Below are 5,211 nucleotides of genomic sequence, written 5' to 3'. Positions count from 1 at the left end.
TTGAAAATAAGAGGAGTATGTTTTTATGTATTCATAATTCATATTTTGGGGCTTCATAAAGTCACAAAAGCTAGTGTGATGCTGCTGTCCTGATGTCATAATGAAGAAAAAATTATACCATTAAAATTCTTTATTGAGAAATCATTAGAAAACTTTTATATTTTAACAAAAATGGAAAGGTTATCACATATTACTGTTGAAAATCACTTGGTATGATTTAATAATGTTTTTGAAAGAAGTCTCTTATGTTTATCAAGGCTGCATTTATTTGATTAAAAAACACCGGTCTCAGACTTTTGGACCCCAGTGTGGATGAACACTGACTCCCGCCACAAGTTTGTGTATATATCGCCCGTGACTGACAGCAGTCTTAGGCTTCCTAGTCATTTTCCTATTCACTGCCATCATCCTCAAAAACGCCACCTCATTCACCCAGAGCTGCTCTGCTGGAATGACACAGGCTGAGACACAGAGCAGGAAAGGGAGAAACAGGAAGAGAAAAGAGAGAGAAAGACAGAAAGCCCCTCTCACTGCTGCCAGGGGGCACACAGACAGTCCCTGCGTTACGGGAATGCTAATTCTTTTGATTCAACTTCCTTTTTTTATGGCTGTCTGGGAAGTTGAAGCAATCATTGGACATGCACTGATGGCTCAGTCACTGGCACAAACAGCACGGGTGTGTGTGTGTGTGTGTGTGTGTGTGTGAGTGAGTGTGACCACCCCTTCCCCCCAGCAACCCCCTTCATCCACTTACAATAGATGACATCACATATGTTTGTGAGTCAGTTGCCATGGTTATAGCCTTGTTGCGCAGAGAAGGTCAGTAAAGGGCAGACGTGGGTAACCTTTGTGACCTTTGCCGTCTGTGTTACTGCCATTCACCTCTAACGTTGCGCATCATCCCCTCCCTTCCCACTGGAGTCGCAAATTATTATATATCACACCTCTCGTGATCGCAAAGAAGAAATATCTTAATGAGATATTATCAATCATCTTCAGTATTTACTGTATAGAAACTGATCTAGGCCTTCCAACTCTGATGACTGCAGGGCCAAAAGGGTTGAAGTGTGATCTATTTAGATAACTTGTCCTTTCCATTCCTTCGTCTGACAGTCAGAGATGATAAGCTTGAATGACAATAAGTAAATATTTTATGTTTACAGAGGCCTTGGCTAAAAAGCACTCAATTTACCATTTAAATGTTTAGATGTGCAATATTTTTAGTTTTTTTTAAGACATTGTGCGCTGCCTTCCTAGAAAGCATTTTTAAGCATCCACTTCACGCAGCTTCATATATCTTTCATGGAGTCCCACAATGGGGAAAGAAAAGGACAAAAATGTTGTTTATATTCTAATGCTAGTTAATATTATTATAATTGGATCTGTTGTTCTCTTGTTGGTATTTGTTCCAGACAGACATGTTTTTTGTTTTCTTTTGAGTTATTCAGTCAAACCAATTCATTTAAAAAAAAAAAAAAAAAATCTGGAAATAATAGAGTTGACTGACTTTATGAATGAGTCATTGAATATTTACTTAACCAGTTTATCCCAAAACACTGAATCAATCATGAACCAAGAAAGTGAGTCAGTGAGAGTCACTGAATCAATCGCCAAAAATCATTCGTTTAAAACTGCTGATTCGTTCAGAAACAAAACAAGGGATTGACTTTATAAATAAGTCATTGAATCATTTACTATTTACATTGGCAGAGAAAACTAGCAATGTCTAAAATTATAATTTACATAATATTAACTTTTTGTTATATTGGGAAGTTGTGGCCTAGTGATTAGAGAGTTAGACTCCTAACCCTAGGGTTGTGGGTTCGAATCTCAGGCCAGCAATACCACGACTTAGGTGCCCTTGAGCAAGGCACTGAACCCCCAACTGTTCCCCGGGGTGCTGCAGCATAAATGGCTGCCCACTGCTCCGGGTGTGTGTTCACTGCTCTGTGTGTGTGCACTTTGGATGGGTTAAATGCAGAGCACAAATTCAGAGTATGGATCACCATACTTGGGCTTAATGTCACTTTCATATTGAATTTTTAAAATAAAAATTATGTCACAAAATCACAATACCAACTAGTTGCTCCAAAGGCAGCCCAAGCTTTTGGTGCTTATTCTGTGGCACACACAAGGATCTTTGGGATATTTTTCCCTTATTGATTTACATACAGTATAGTGCAGAGTTTGTTGAACTGTTATTAGTGCAAGTAACAGACCGTATAACACACACTTGCTCATATTGCTTTAATTGGTCATTTAGTAGATACAATCGTTTAACATGTTTTAAAATGAAACCTTTAACCAGTATTTGTGTGCCACTTATTAGCACTTTGTTAGTAACTTCAAACTCTTTAGCAATCTGTTCTAAGAGGAGTTTTACAGATTTATAATATAACAGATGTTGAAAGAGAAGAGTTGCAAGCTGTTGAATCTATTTAATGCATGATATCTTTTGAACTGTACACTTTTCAGATTATATACTTTATTTTTAGAATCAGAACATTTTTTTTGCCTCCATTAATGGTGATTTTAATTGGGAAAAGCTGCTCTGTTTTGAAAGCAGCCAATCTTTTGAGAAATTTTATTATTTACTCCCCAACAAGAGTATTTCAGGTCAGTCAAGTAAAGTCATTAGCAAATGAAAATTCAATTTTCTAAATGCAAGCCATTTATTTTATTTAAACGATTCATCCCTGAAAATGTTTCTCTTTTTCTTTCTTCTGACCTCATCATGCAATATGTAATGGAAAAAAAGGTTAAATATTAGGCTTATGCTAGACTTCTCCCATCATTTACTCCATTTATGCTCAACTAGTCTCATGTTTAGATCTGCCTTCTTCCAATCAACAACTAACGAATAGAACAATGTCTCCACCTTTCTTTTGTTTTTCTGTAATCCATTTCACTTGTGTGCAATACAGAACAAAAGATCTGTTGTGATTTCCATTTCATCTTCCACATTAAGAGGTTTCATTTGAATTGGGACGCTGATTCAGGATTATAGTGAGGCAGCTCCTTTTTGAACAGAGCTTTTAGGTTTATAAAATTGCCATGAATTTTGAACTATGAGGCCATCGATTTGCTATTTCTCATATACCCAAACCAATGTGTTTTAGTTACATTTTCTTTGGAAATTCCATTTCCATTTCCCCAGCTTATTTAATTAAAAAAACTATTTCGTATGAATGTTCCTAATTCTCCTTTACAATCCACACAAACAGCATTTATTAGTAATTCCAGTCTTGTTTATCCATGTCTCTCTCTCCCTTTCTCTTGGCTCGTGTCTCTTTGCTCATCCCTCTCTCCTCTTATCTGTTTTCTTTTCTTCCCCATTTTCCTTTCACCCCCACCTTTTCCCTCAATCCCTCTCTCTCTCTCATTCATTCTCCCGCACCTCTCGTTGTCCCTCTGTGGCTCACCGTGTCGTGTCCCTAATTTATTTATAATTAGTGCTCTTTGTCAGAATGCAGGGAGAATGTTAAAGTACAAGATGCTCTGGTCTGGGTACAAATGGGCCAGTGTCGTCCTCTCTCCCTCTCTCTCTCTCTCTGTATCTGTCCACATCTTTGTTCTTCTTAAAACTCTTCATCCATTAGCCATAAGGAGAAGATCAGGGATGCAAACAAGAAACCTAAAGACCTACTAAAGGATATATCGATCATAATTAATACAACTGTAGGTTGACTGTCACTTCTGTGAAAATGTGCAAATTTGGTCATCTTTTTCTGTGCAATTAGAATTAATGGCTGCAAAGCCTCAAAAAAAATAATAATAAAAAAAAATAAATAATAAAAACACTTTCTTTTAACTGCATGTAATATTTTAATCCATTTATATCATACAGTTTTAACAGAAACTAATAAACTTAATGTGATGCTAATTTGTTGATCATACATAAATGAAATAAAAATTAGATTTATCTCATTTTAATAAATAGAATGTGGTTTTTAATATGTAATAAATAACCACATTTATACATTGCTTGTCCCGTCGTCCCATCTATATTTAAACTATGTTGAACAACAATAACATGTCGTTTCTTAGAAATCTGAATAAATACATTTTAAAAATGATTATTAAAATAAAAAACAATCTAATCTGCAAGACTTGAACGTGCATTGAACACTTTTTAATGATACTTTATGCTGTCTTTGTGTCTTTTTGCATGAAAGCTACAGTCCTTATTCATTTTAATGGCATGAAAACATATAACAAGTACATTATTCACTATTTCTCCTATTCTCCTACATAAGTAAATATTAAATATGTATAAATAATGACTGGATTTAATTTTTTGGGTAAACTAGTCTGCCTCCGTGTTTCTTAGGGTAGAATAGACGTACTGTGGTGGGCATTTTTTAGGGAACAGGTTTGGATGACCATGACTTGCTGGACTAGCTGACCTCATCTTACCATCTTTTTGTCCTTGGACAGAGAGATCACCCTCGTACCGAGTCCCTTCCCTCTTTCTGTGATCTTTGCATTTCCACCCATGTGCCATATTCCCTGTCTATCCATCTCTTCCTCTAGCTCTTCTCCTCAATCCCCTCATCCCTCTCTCCCTCCGCTGCCCAAGGCAATGCCATCCTGCAGGCTTTGATCATAGGGCCAGTGAGGAAATGGGAAGTGGGTCAGAAAGTTGAGCTGGAGACTGCAGGGAAACAAGGCTGGAATATCGAGTAGGTGAGCAGGGAGAGAGAGAGAGCGAGCATTAGGAAAAGATAGATAGAGACCGGGGAAGGGAGAGGGAAGAGGAGGAGGAGGACAGGAGACGTAGAGGACAGATAAAAAGAAAACAAGAATTTGATCAACAGGAGAAGCCAGTCGAAGAAGAGTCAGAAAAGGTGATGGCAACTTTAAAGTCCACATGAAATCCAAATGGACCGTGTTTACTTACTCATACTCATTGCAGGTTTTGCTGTCCACTATTCATCAGGGCACTTTATAAAAAAGAAAGAAGGTTTGATTTCATCAAAAAGTAATTAGAGGTTTCTTCAACTACATGCATTGTTTTTCATGAGGACTTTTAGAAAATAAACTCTTTTAATAGGGGCAATCTCCACTGGCAGGATGTTTTTGACTTTTATTTAAGAAAAGTAAATAAGTGTAACGAAAAAGTATAATGAAGAGGGGAGAAAACTGAAATTGTAGTTAAAAAAAATGTATGCCTGGAACCTAAAGTTGAAGAAAAACTAATAATTTGCTCCA

This window comes from Carassius carassius, chromosome 28 (assembly GCF_963082965.1).
Source record: "Carassius carassius chromosome 28, fCarCar2.1, whole genome shotgun sequence".
NCBI lineage: Eukaryota > Metazoa > Chordata > Actinopteri > Cypriniformes > Cyprinidae > Carassius > Carassius carassius.
This window is presented reverse-complemented; position numbering follows the sequence as displayed.